Source organism: Gymnodraco acuticeps, unplaced genomic scaffold (assembly GCF_902827175.1).
Source record: "Gymnodraco acuticeps unplaced genomic scaffold, fGymAcu1.1, whole genome shotgun sequence".
Taxonomy (NCBI): domain Eukaryota; kingdom Metazoa; phylum Chordata; class Actinopteri; order Perciformes; family Bathydraconidae; genus Gymnodraco; species Gymnodraco acuticeps.
Window position 1 is genome coordinate 1,654,878 of NW_022992344.1, and position 13,984 is coordinate 1,668,861.

A 13,984-nucleotide genomic window follows, 5' to 3' on the forward strand; every position below is an offset into this window, starting at 1 on the left:
CATAATTAAGTAAATGTAACACCCTTTTCACCCCGGTTACACGTTTCATTCGCCCTGTACGATGGGCGCTGTAAGTGATGGAAATGGGGGATGTTGGCTTATCTGGCGCCCGCAGCTCACAGCCAAAGTGCGAGTGAGCGAGGGAGAGAGGGAGGGTGCACCGGTACCGGCGCTGTTGTTATTAGAATCTGGTGCTAGCTGCGGATATAAGAAGAAGATGTTTCTACAATAATGTGGAGGGAGAGTCCTCTCCAGTCAGACTGAGAGACTGATAACTACAGCTCAGTGAGGTAAAGGACTCTGAGTGTTTAGATAGTTCACTTTAGTCTAAGTTCAAACGGTTTGGTCACAATTTATGTAAACACATATTTTCAAGGCACTCCTTTATAATTATTGGGATAAACAGGTTTGAAATCATTCCAATGTATACTATAGGACAGTAACCAAACATATCCTTTTAAAACTGGACTTTTGACCCAAACCCAGCTGTTGACTTGTGGATTTAAGCAGCTAATCGCAGACTCAACCAGAGAGAAAGAAGTAGGCCTACATCATCAGCTACCATGTCTGACAGTGAGGAAGACAGTGAGGAGGACAGTCAGGAGGGTAGTGATGACAGCTTGTATTACTGGTCGTGCTAATGTTGTCTTGTGTTCACCTCTGCATGTGTGTTCTGTGTTCACCTCTGCATGTGTGTTCTGTGTTCACCTCTGCATGTGTGTTCTGTGTTCACCTCTGCATGTGTGTTCTGTGTTCACCTCTGCATGTGTGTTCTGTGTTCACCTCTGCATGTGTGTTCAGTGCCGTGTGTCTGGCAAATAAAAACCGGTTTATTTATTTCATTTTAAGGATGAGCACCAAGCAACATCTCCAGGTGCTCCTTTGAGAACCAGGGCAAAAAAGTTATGTGCACCCCTGGTTATACACACCTATATAGCACACCTATTGGATGGGAAATTGCCTTGGGGAGATAAGGTGTGGTCTTTGTTCCCAACTGAAGTTATGGAACTTTATTATTTGTGAGTTTAACAAAGTATGATAAATGGCATCAGTAACATATGTGATATGAATTTCTATAAAGTTGTCTCACATTCTTGGTCATATTTTATATACAGTATGTAATGAGTATAACATGTCCAGTAAGTATAAAGTGTTTCCTAATACTGTGTATTCAACCACTATGGAATATGTATGTGGGCAGACAAGATTCAGACACAGTTGTTCTGTGTGTGAAGTAACCTCAAGTCACTCCGCAGGCACATTTTGATGCAGACCAGTTTGTCAAGACAAAAAAGGGCAAGACTAGGCTGAGAGCAGAGGCTATACCCACCATCTTCGTGCATCGCCCTGTGGTCAAAAAGAGAAGGGCCCCTGCACCACGATTCACCCCGGGACCTGTATCTACAAAGCCCATAGCTCATGATCACAGCGATAGTGTGAAAGGTGACACAGGTATAATAAGTATGAACTCTTAGTAACAAAAGTAATATTTGTTATTTTTAAGTGGTATAATATTTAAAATGTTTCGAAAATTACAGTGCCATGTCTTCTACTTACATTAGTCTCAAAGATTGAGGGAAGAAGGGATGAGGAGACTGAGAGAAAGGAAAATGAGGGTGAAGAAAGAGAGGACATGGCTAGTGAGGAGAGACAGGGAGGGCGGACACCACCCACTCAGCCAGTCAGCATACGAGGGAACCAGCAGCCAGTCAAACAGATCTATTACAACAATTAAAGAGCCAAGAAGGAATCACCAAAAAAGCAAAGGCTGCTAGGGGTGTAACGGTTCACAGAAGTCACGGTTCGGTTCGTACCTCGGTTTGGAGGTCACGGTTCGGTACGGTTCGGTACAACAAGAAAAGGCAAAAAAAAGTCCCAAATGCATAATTCCAGGTTTGTTGTTATTTATGATTGAACAGTAGCAAGTTTCAGTTTAAAAATAAAGAACTCTTTTTTGAATAATGAACTGTATTAAACAGTTAAAAACAAACCATACACAGTACACTCAGATGGCCACATTATCTATAATGGCTGATGTCAAACAAAAAGGTTTCATCAAGCTGTAAAACTAAAAAGAATGTCTTGAAAATATGACATCATAAATAATAAGAAAGTGTTTCAAGGGCGCAAAGTCGTTGAAAAACATATGCCAAAAGCTTCCGTTATTTATGTTGGTCTCTCGGCTTTCATGTCTATTGTCTTCTTAAAAACAGCGGGGATAAGCTGTTGAACTGCTGTTGTCTTTTGCCGGGCTCCGGTGATTGGCAAATCTGGGTGATGCCTTCTGATATTATTTAGCATGTTTGGCGTGTGTTACCATTAGCATACCGCACCACTGTCTAACAACGCCGACACACCGTCCTCGTCCGATCCACCACTGGTACACTCCATCGTTATTGTAGTCCACAGGGAACCCGAAATGTTCACACACAGCTGATTTAAAAGAAGCAGGTGGGTTCTAGCTCCGGTGTGTTATCTGAAATCGCCATACTAACTTTTCTTCTTCTTGTATTTTGTTCGTTTTGTTGTTGTGTTTCTTCTTGTTCTTCATTTGTTGTTTAAGGGCGGCTGGCAAACAGCTTTTAGGCGCAATACCGCCCCCTGGATTATATATAGTGTAGTGGTAACTGCCCTGAATGACACTTTTTTCCCACTCATAAAAAAAAGGCGTATTCGTCGTGTGACTGCGTGTGCCGAACCGTGACGTCCGAACCGTGACGGTACGGGACGAATACGGATACCGTTACACCCCTAAAGGCTGCACTAAGAAAAACCAGGAAGGAAAATGCAGCTCTCAAGAAAACAATGAAAATTAGGGACAAGAAATATAAGAAAACGTTTTCAAAAGACCAACTGAAGGCATTAGGCAGACTCACCACAAAGGGGATGAAATGGAGCAATGAGACAATTAAGAAGGCACAAACAAAAACAAGCAAGGTGTCCCGTCATGTACCTGGAAGTTTGGGTTGGCAAAATGGAGTAAGAGAGGGACTTGAAAAACCTTGGTGGCTCTCTACTCATGTTGTTACAGTTGTCTTGGTTACAGCTCTCAAGTTTTTTTGTTGCCATTTCCACATCTTTAGAAAATATGAAATAAAAAATTGAAGTGAAATCAACCTCTTCTCTGGAGAACAAACTTTGATTTCTCTGTCTTGTGAGTTTGCAGTCTTGCAGTTTTGCTCCTCCACCTGTAACATCACTGCCCCTCCACCTGCCATACAGTAGGTTACTAACAAGATTACTTATATAATACAGTGATAGAATACATGTTTAGTATGCTTACTTATATAAAACAGTAGTATTAAACTTACCTTGTGTTTTCACTCTCACTTAAGTCCCTCTCCCTTTGCCATCAATCCAAAATCAGCTGAGCTGCAACATTATACAGACAGGTAATATTCAACATAATCACAAGGACACAATATGGCTCTGCTAAAAACACTTACTCTTACACGCACCAAAGTTATATTTATCTAATATTTAACTCCCTCCACCCCCGCATACAATCCCCTTTAGAAGCCCCTCTTCTCTAATTCAACAACGTTGGACGAAATGACATTAAGAGAACGGAATTTACAATTAAAAGGCTGTTCAACGTGTGTTGCTAACTTGCTTCGGTATCCTAGCTTAATCTGTTATCTGTAAACGTTCCCTAAATCTACTAATTTAGGGATAATCCACTGACATCCTTTAATACACATGTTAATTTGAATCAGATGTACTGATAATATCCGCAATATAAATCTTTAAACTTCTTCTTACCTTTAAAAGTCCGTCACGAACGGTCTATTATGCTGCAACTCTACAGCTCTGCTAGCCTTGGCGCTAACTTCCGGGGAACGATTGAGAGGCTCCACGATCCGCCATTGCTGTAAAAAAGTGGTCCATTGGAGTGAACGGAGATGTCGTAACTCTTCTATTATATGGCTCTGGTTCAGCCATTCTCCGCAAGGGTTTTTGAAATTGGTCCGTGCGCAAAGCATTGTGGGGATTTTAAGGACGCGAAGTCTACCCATGTGCAGCCTCAACATTTCTCCCAAACCAAGGACGCGGCCTCGGTGGAATTCCAAGTATGCTGGAGATTGGAACAGTCCTTCGGTGGCACTCGATGACGTAGTATCCTTGAAATATTGGCTTGGAAGCCAGTATCCTCGAGATTGAGAAACGGCCATGGTACCGACAACGGTCTAGCCTACGGAGGGCTTCGTATTTACGTCACGTGATACGCGCTGTTCGGTTGCGCTGCTCCAGCAGCCTGCTAGCAAATTAGCTTACAAGCTTACTCAGCTGAAAAGGATCCAGAAACTTTACTTTTACATTTTACATTTTTTTGGAGATCACCGTCGGCGATGAATTAAAGAGGACCATGGCCAGGTAAATAAGATGAAGCTGTTTCTTTAGCCCCCAGTAATGTTACATTAGTAAGTTAACAAGTCAATTATAAATAGCTGATGTAATTTAATCATATTATTTCATATTTAAAATAAGTCTTAATTTTTCTGTACTAATAAAACAATGTTTTTTTAAATGAACAAAAGCATGTTGTATAGATTGATTGTTAACAATAGTAGTGTTCTAATTTTAATAGCTGTGATTATAACAGTTTATATTCTCCTTCTTCCCCTAAACCAGCCCAGATGATGTCCCACTGACACCAGGTCAGCACCTCCAGGTCCAGCACCACCGTGACCCCCCCCCCCGCCCTACTGAAATACACAATTAAACATTGTCTATGACCTATTTTTTCTATTAATAAAATTAAACTGAAGACAGTTTAATGACCTAGAGATACCCTATTATTCCACTGCTTTACATGTTGTAAATAATGGTTAAAACCTCAGCAAATGAAATAAACAATGTGTTTAACAATTACAATTTAATATTGTATTTTCATCTTATCACAAAGTAGAGGTAAGAATATATCCATCCTCTCTCTGCAGCTTCATGTCTTCTATTATTATAACTTTCATCATTGAGACAGAGGAAATCAATCATGTTATTTAACATCACCAGCAGTAAAACAAATATCAGCAAAAGTGTGTTTATGGAGTTGTTTATTTGTATTATATGTGCGGCAAGTATATAGAAGCAGCTGTTTGGGGAATCAGACAGACTCAAGCTATAATCGTTAGATATCTATTAAAAAAAAGGACACATACAAAATCAAATTCTGAAAGTAAGACACAAGTCTAGGACGGCAGTAAGCAGAGGCCTGGGTGGAGGATGTTCCTGATCGCTGTTTTGCTTTCTTCAGCACCTCGGGGTGTCCAGGTGGATGGCAGCTCTGTCCTGATGATCCGCTGGGGTTAGGGGTCCTTCTCCAGCACCACGGGGGGTCCAGGTGGATGGCAGCTCTGTCCTGATGATCCGCTGTGCACTTTCAGATTAGGGGTCCTTCTCCAGCAGATCCATTTCTCCAGAACTGTCCTAATTACAGAGAAAAACAAAAAAGTGAATTAATCATATTAAACACAGGGTTGCAGAAGTATTATTGCAAAATGTAACTCAGCATTTCAGACAAACAATCCCTAAACTTTAAAGGATCATTTAAAATGATGTACTGTTCTGGTTTCTAAAAAACTAAAGAGAAGAAATGACAGTCACACAGTTACCCTTTGACAGCACTGCACAAACTAACATCAAGCTAAAGGATGCTGTCTATTTGTGATTGTCTTATTATTATGGGATTAGGATAAATTAAATACACTTTAACCTAAATAAAAGATGATCAAATCTGGTGGAAATATTGAAAATAGGCTTTTTTTTTGCCGCAGCATGAGCTGAATAAAAAGGTTGTAATGTTGTCCCCAAGTTTAATAAACAGTACACAATTGGAACAAGTCAGAAAATAAATAAAGCTACACGTCAGGGTAGCATTTTATAAATCCCACCGTACTGTAGGCTATACCGGTCTAAATGTTTTCACTTTGGTCTATGTATGTAATATAAAGTATAACTTATCTATAACAGAGCCAAGATCTCTGTATGACTTTAGTAAACTTCTGAATTGAATAAAAAAACAAGTGTAAGTACGTCCAGCTAGCTAGTTAGCGTCACATATTTATCCGTATTATATAACGAAAATGTAGCCTACGTTTTAATGCACCTTTGGTTTGACGTGTGTGACGTTAGTTAATTTAAAGTAAGTGTAGGAGCCACATATGAAGCCATTTCTGTGTTTGTTACGATCAGTGCTTGAATTGGAATGAAAAAGGTGCCAGTACTCTAAAATCAGCAACTTTTTCAAGTCAATTTTATATATACAGCCCACAAACAAGAATTTGGCTACTATAATGCTGGTGGGTTTGTCTCTTTACTACTGTATATTTTAGAAAGGTTCACTGTACTTAACATTTTTTATGATAGGCAGCGGATATGGCTAAAGCTCAGTAAGGTCAATATTAACTGAAAATATAGCAATCAAAGTCTAGATCTTCTGCTGAAGACACATGAAGCAGAGACCTTTCAGGTGAGAGCCCCTCTGGTGGTGTTCAACATTAATGACAAGGAAACAAAGCTCTGGTCAGAAGCATTTTTTATAAAAAGCTTTAACAAAATTAAGTATTTCTGTACATTTTGAATGCAATCTAACTTTCCAACTCAGAAAACGAAAAACGAAAAAGTGCCAAAAGTCTTCTCACATGGCTGAGCTGCTTTGCAATATACTTCACCACTGAATAATACAAATATGTATAAAGTAAACTATGATGCAATCTAACTTTCCAACTCAGAAAAATGATAAAGAGCATGAACAAAGACCATGTAAAAACAAATACAAAATTTGCACAATCTAAAATGAGAAACTGTAACTGCAATTAACAAAGTCTGAGCCATGGTAAAGAGTTACATTGAACACCAAGCTGATCAGATAACTCCCTGGTTGGTCTGAAGTCCTTCTATCTCCAGGATCTGTACAAATCGGCACATTATGCCAAAAGTCTTCTCACTGGGTGAGCTGCTTTGCAATATACTTCACATTGTTAGAAAAGGCTCCAGAAGGCCTTGGGGACATCAGTATCAGGGGCTGGAGCTGGAGCTGGACAGGCTCTTTCATCAGCACTTCTCCTTCCCTTTGCCAGCCAGGACCTCACATACTGTTCCGGATTGAACTGTCCTAGTGATGGTCCATTACATTTAATGAAAACCAGGCTGGACAGTCGGCTGACAGAGAGAGCATTCCTTTTTGCAGTAAGGATATCGTTCATGCAGCTGAATGCCCGCTCACACTCACTAGTGGAGACAGCGATGGTTCGGACTGCTTTCAGTAGAGGCTCCATGGCAGCAGGTGTACGGGATGCCCTGGTTTCCTTGTATTCGCGAAAGCCCTGAACAGTCTCTCTTCTGTCCACTTTCAGCACTTCGCACAAACGTAGCACCTCTACGTCCCCATACTGTACGTCTAACTCCTCTTCAGGCCAACTTCCAGGATGGATAACTTTCATGTACTGGATTAGCTGATTGTCCCGGGCCTCCCGGCCATGTAATGGGATTTCTCTTGTGCTGACATGAGAGGAGGTTGTGGAAGTCATTCTGTGTCTCAGATTCTCTACCATACTGCGGAAAAACTGACCTGCATGAATCTGTACAAGCCTGCCATTCTCACGCAGGGCAACACCCTCCCTTGAAGGACTTCTCAGCTAGAGCTGTATGAACTGTAGTCATGTGTGGGCCAGGCATGGTGACCATGGATTCAAAAACTCGTATTTCTCGAGTTAAGAGCCTATCTGCTGTAGGCAGTGTCATCTCTCTTTTTTGGAGTTGCCGAGAGAGGTCGCTGAGCTCTGTGAGCGCATCGTACATCAGTCCCAGATTGCTGACAAACGTTGCAGATGTGAGCACATCATCCAGGCCCTTGTACTTTGCTCTGTCTCTGGAATCCCTGCTCGTGTCGTTTGCAGCATTTGTGAAGTGATCATGAAGCACTCTGTAGTTTTCCCAGACTGCTCTGACGCTCCTTTCACTTGAAGCCACCCAGCGGATGGACAAAACACGCCCTATCACCAGGAGACGCTGTCCGACTGCTTGCGCACACTGCGCTAACTGCCTCTGATTTTTGGGGGAGGCATGGAACAAGGAATAGAGTTTGTCAAAAAAGATCTGGAAATGATTGAGCCCTGAGACCTCCTTGACCACATCCCCAACTGCCAGCTCTAGACGATGATTGGAGCAGTGCCACACAAACAGGCTTGGGAATTTACTACACAACTGGGTAGCAACGCCTGTTCTCTTCCCTAGCATGACTGAAGCCCCATCACATGCAAAATAAACGAAACACTGACCTAAAAAGTCCTCGTTAAAATCTATTCCAAGACACTCCATTAACGCCTTTGTGATGTCATCAGCCGTTGTTCCATCCAACTCGATCAGCTCCCAAAAAAACGTTTCGGGCTCAGCATCAGCTAATGCTGAGCGTAGACACACAACAAGCACCGTTTTACCACTAATAGTGGTAGATTCATCGACCAAAACACAGAGTTTTCTTTGGTTTTCTGTAATATCTTTTGCCATTTTTTTCTTCAGCTCATGAGCTATGTGGTCGATGATTTCGCCACAGGTTTTATTGGAGTGCAAAACCCTGCCCACGTTCAGCCCATTCAGTTTCTGTACATTCAAATCAATTGGCATGTCTGTGAATGGCCGGCTATGTTTGCCAATTTTATATGCCGTTCGAAAAACTCTGATAGTGGTGTCTAATTCAGATTTATGCATAGACTGCACTTGATGTTGAATAGTTTCACGTGAAGCAGATGTAAGGATGTCAGCAGCTTTTACATGGGCTTGTGATTCTTTATGTTCTTTGATTTTTTTTCTCAGGCTAGCTTGTTGTTTGCCCTTGTCAACACCGAAATGAGACACTGCACACTCACCCCATTCAGTTGACAGTTTCAGTCCTTGTCCAGTGTGTATTCCCAAAGATTTGACATCTCTGCATATCCGACATCCTAGCTTCTTATATTTAAGAAGGAGCCATGCATTGGTCTTGCAAAAATATTGCACCTGGTCCGTTGTCCAGCAGTCAGGTGCATCGCTTTGCCCGGTGTTGGTGGTGGCAGTTGCGCCAGCAGCAGCTAACATTAGAGGCTCTGGAGGAGGTGGCGGAGCTAGTGCTAATGCTAATGCACTAGAACTTGGAGCAGGAGGATCAACCAAAGAAAGCTCCCCATCAGACACAATTTCCAACACAGGCACAGCATTCTCTGTATTTGAAGTTTCTTCCGGCGACAACCGCTGTCTTTTTGCACTTTTATTAATCCACGCTAACATTTTAGAAATGCTAATTTGTGACGTGACTTGCTTTCCTTCTCTCGGGGGCGTGCCTGCTCTGTTCTATCACTCTACATAGCCACCCACTGGGTGGGAGTTGCACTGCATAAACACAACACACGTGCATCTAGGTATGTAAATTGTAAAGCATTAAAACATGGTTTTACTAACAGTTTTCAGTATGTTGTTACTTCGGCATTATTATTATTATTATTATTTTGAAACGTGTATTACTATTAAATCACGGTCAAATAGGTTAATTTTGACATAGTCGTTTCCACCACAGTATTTACATGGAGAAGATAAGCCCCGCCCCCTCTCCAGCACGTTCTGTTTGAATGACAGGAGTAAACAGCTGACAGCCGCTGTGAAACTCCAGCGGTTAGAGCGATGAGAATGTCCGTTCGGCACCTCATGACGCATCTACTGAGTACCGGGCGGCTGTATATATATATATATATGGATGTATAATAAGAACGGCGGGAGAGTGTTGAGTACTGGCACGGTGCATGAGTACCGGAGTACCGCCAGCATGCCGGTACTGAGCAAGAAGTGCCGGTACTCCATGGGTCAGAACCAGAAGTGCCGGTACTGCGTACCGGTGAGTACCGGCCCAATTCCAGCACTGGTTACGATACATGTTTTTTGAGTCACTATGGTGGGCAATGGGCATTGGATTTGTGTGGTGACGTTTGTGCTTATATCCGGTTGCTTTTACCTGCGCACTTTGTAATAGATGGGGGAGTGAGCTAGAGAAGGACATTTTTTGTTGAACGCACGCACGCACGCACGCACACAAGGATATATGGATATGGAATATTGCATTTTGGCTTTGGAAATAAAAGGTCAAACGCATACTGTGTTGGAAAGACTGAGTTTTTGCGCGTCCACATGGTTTTTTCTCTTGTTTAGTCCCTCGCGGCACTTTGTTTAAGATTACTGCCGCAATATTAAGTCAACAAAAAAGACTTGTACCACAGCGTGGATCTACGGAAATCGAGGCTACGGAGATTCCTAGGATCGATCTGTGACGCTGTGGAATTAAAAGGAAACATTGAAACGTCGTGTTCGCGGCTGTATTGGAGAGCGGCTTAAGGAAACTTCAGCGTACTGCCGGTGTTACCGTTTAACTGGTTACACCGGGGAACTCGTTACGTTCCGTTAACGGTAGGAATGGGGCGTGTACTTTGAGGAGCCATTGTCGAATAACAAGGAAATACACATTTCGATCGCTTCTTTTGTTGTTTACATTTATCTTTTGGTATATTTGGCTCCATAGGAACACTTTGATGCACATCCAGTACCAGTGTGTGAGGTTGTGGTTGCGATGCCGATATCCGGACGCGTACAGCGAGGACTACAAAATGACAATGAGGTGACTGGGGATGTCTGTTCAAAACATTGCAAACGTGAATAAATCATTTCAAATATGTATTTGTCTCCGACTTTCATTTGTACATCGTTGTTAATGTGATGTTTAGTAGCTTTGATAGCTGTCCATGCCTCCAGACAGCCTAAAAGTAAGACACAAGTTGTTTACTCACAGCCCGAATGCAGCATCGAGATCCGTGGCCAGCTGTGATCCTCTCCGATTAACTTGTGACAGGACTTCTTTAGCTATTCTCCAGCGAGCAAGGTTTTTATTAAATACCTCCATCCCTCTCATCACAACAAGACTCTACACTGTGCAGAAAAATAACCTTGCTGGATAGCTTAGAATGAAACAAACAAACTATCTTCCATGGCTGATACTGATGTCACAGTAACGGCTAAACCACAGACAAGTCCAGCGGGGGGCACAAGTTGAATCCATATAATGAAATTGTTATTTTATATATATGTATATACATATATATATATATATATATATATATATATATATATATATATATATATACATGCTATATATATTTATATGTATTTCTATCCTACATTGTCTAGGCTATATAAACCGGCAGAAGTGTCACAACTTTCTTGGTTTGTGATTATAGAGAGAGATAGATAGCGACAGAGAGATAGATAGCGACAGAGAGATAGATAGAGATACTGTAGAGATAGACATAGAGAAAGATCGGCTGTGCGTAAGTGAGTATTGTGTGTGTGTGTGTGTGTGTGTGTGTGTGTGTGTGTGTGTGTAGGGGTGTGTGTGTGTGTGTGTGTGTGTGTGTGTGTGTGTGTGTGTGTGTGTGTGTGTGTGTGTGTGTGTGTGTGTGTGTGTGTGTGTGTGTGTGTGTGTGTGTGTGTGTGTGTGTGTGTGTGTGTGTGTGTGTGTGTGTGTGAGGGAGGGAGAGAATAGCTGTAGGGCTAACCAAGAGGGGATGGATTCAGGAGTTGTTAAACAACTGATGGATTTTATGATCCACGATATTTATACTGATGGCTTGAAAAAAAGAACATTGTTGACAATTATCCTTTATTATCTTGTATGAATATATCTGGTATATTTCTCATTTTCCATAAAAGAAAAACATTTATTTGAGTTTGATTCATACAAATACTGTAGATGATGATTGTTGAAAATGCACTTTTACCATAAAACGCCAGCACGACCAGTTGGTTGAGGCTCATAAAAACAAAACTGTGTAGACAGTAAAAAAAAAAGTAGTTTGTGTCCCATTTCATAAAAAAATGAAAACAAATACTTTTTCCATAGATTTTTTTCTTGGTCTGCCAAATAAAGGGTTAAGCCTATATGTTTAAGCAATTATGTCTGCCCTCTCCGTCTTGCACCATTAGGACCCACTGATATAAAATGCTTAACTGCCTAAGTTGCAACTATGCACTTTTTGGTGGGCTAAGCGCCAGCTTCACATATTTTTGGCTACATTTAAAGTGCCAAATGTAAGTTTAGATATTATGCAATGCAACGTTTTTCTTGGCCTACATCAGTGTTATAGAAGCAAAGACAACAGTGATAGTTATGTTTTAGAATAACATTTATTGGAAATTGTTGGAAAAATATCACTTTTCACCAGTTTGAGCTTCAACCTCAGGATCCATGTGTCTGTGATCCTCTCCAGAATGGAAGTAGTCATCACATACAGAGCATCAACTAGTTCCTGAACAGTGTCCTTCACATGCTGATATCCAAGAGAGGGAGTTACACAGTCACAAGGTGGAGGAATAGAAAGCAGTATTCAATGTTTACTTCAGATTAGCTCCGCGTCAGAAATGAGCATGCTTGATGTCTATCTCCATAGAGGCTGAATCATCATGTTCATCAGATAGCTATCATATGCCTCAAACAGTCCTGATGCTCTTCTAGGTAATCACACATCCTGTCATGTTCACAGCTACAGTTGGGATACCTTTGTCATCATGTTAATCACATAGCTATCATATGCCTAAAGGGAGGCATGTGGCGCAGTGGGTTAGTGCGTTGGTGTTCGGATCAGGGACACTTCACCCCAAATTGCTCCTGTGGGGATTGTCCACAGTATTGAGTATGTAAGTCGCTTTGGATAAAAGTGTCTAACAAGTAACATGTCATGTAATGTAAAACAGTCCTGATGCTCTTCTATTTATTTAATGGTTTATTTAGCAGGGGCAATGCACAGTAATCTATCTGTCTCGCTATCTATCTCTCTGTCGCTATCCATCTCTCTCTAAAATCACAAACCAAGAAAGTTGTGACACTTCCGCCGGTTTATATAGCCTAGACAATGTAGGATAGAAATAAATATAAATATATATAGCATGTATATATATAAAATAACAATTTCATTATATGGATTCAACTTGTGCCCCCCCCGCTGGACTTGTCTGTGGTTTAGCCGTTACTGTGACATCAGTATCAGCCATGGAAGATAGTTTGTTTGTTTCATTCTAAGCTATCCAGCAAGGTTATTTTCATTTATGTTGTTTTTTTTCTGCACAGTGTAGAGTCTTGTTGTGATGAGAGGGATGGAGGTATTTAATAAAAACCTTGCTCGCTGGAGAATAGCTAAAGAAGTCCTGTCAAAAGTTAATCGGAGAGGATCACAGCTGGCCACGGATCTCGATGCTGCATTCGGGCTGTGAGTAAACAACTTGTGTCTTACTTTTAGGCTGTCTGGAGGCATGGACAGCTATCAAAGCTACTAAACATCACATTAACAACGATGTACAAATGAAAGTCGGAGACAAATACATATTTGAAATGATTTATTCACGTTTGCAATGTTTTGAACAGACATCCCCAGTCACCTCATTGTCATTAGTAGTCCTCGCTGTACGCGTCCGGATATCGGCATCGCAACCACAACCTCACACACTGGTACTGGATGTGCATCAAAGTGTTCCTATGGAGCCAAATATACCAAAAGATAAATGTAAACAACAAAAGAAGCGATCGAAATGTGTATTTCCTTGTTATTCGACAATGGCTCCTCAAAGTACACGCCCCATTCCTACCGTTAACGGAACGTAACGAGTTCCCCGGTGTAACCAGTTAAACGGTAACACCGGGGGGACAAAGAAAGACGGACGGACAATCCACACAGCATCAGGAGCGAGCGGTATGTAACTTCTTCATTCATGCTGTGTAAATGTTTGTCAGAACACAGTGTGAATAAGTTACTGCTGCGTGTCCTTGGTTTGTGCCGCTAGAGGTTGTGTGGATTGGAGCATTTGTTGTTCATTCATTAAAACATTAAAAGGATATGTCAATAAGTGGATCAAATTCAGATGTCAATGTGGCAAAAATGGATAAACAAAAGAGAGAGTCGATACTCACTGCCAA

At 41.4% G+C, this 13,984-nt stretch overlaps 1 long non-coding RNA gene across 1 annotated transcript; it reads right to left on the bottom strand.

Moving 5' to 3' along the window:
- Positions 1-5,036: 5,036 nt before the first annotated feature.
- On the bottom strand, positions 5,037-10,865 carry LOC117541571. Its single transcript, XR_004568328.1, has 2 exons — positions 10,809-10,865; positions 5,037-5,427 (listed from the first exon to the last, which is right to left on the bottom strand). It is a non-coding gene; the product is annotated as an uncharacterized LOC117541571 (long non-coding RNA).
- Between the last annotated feature and the right edge of the window lie 3,119 nt (positions 10,866-13,984).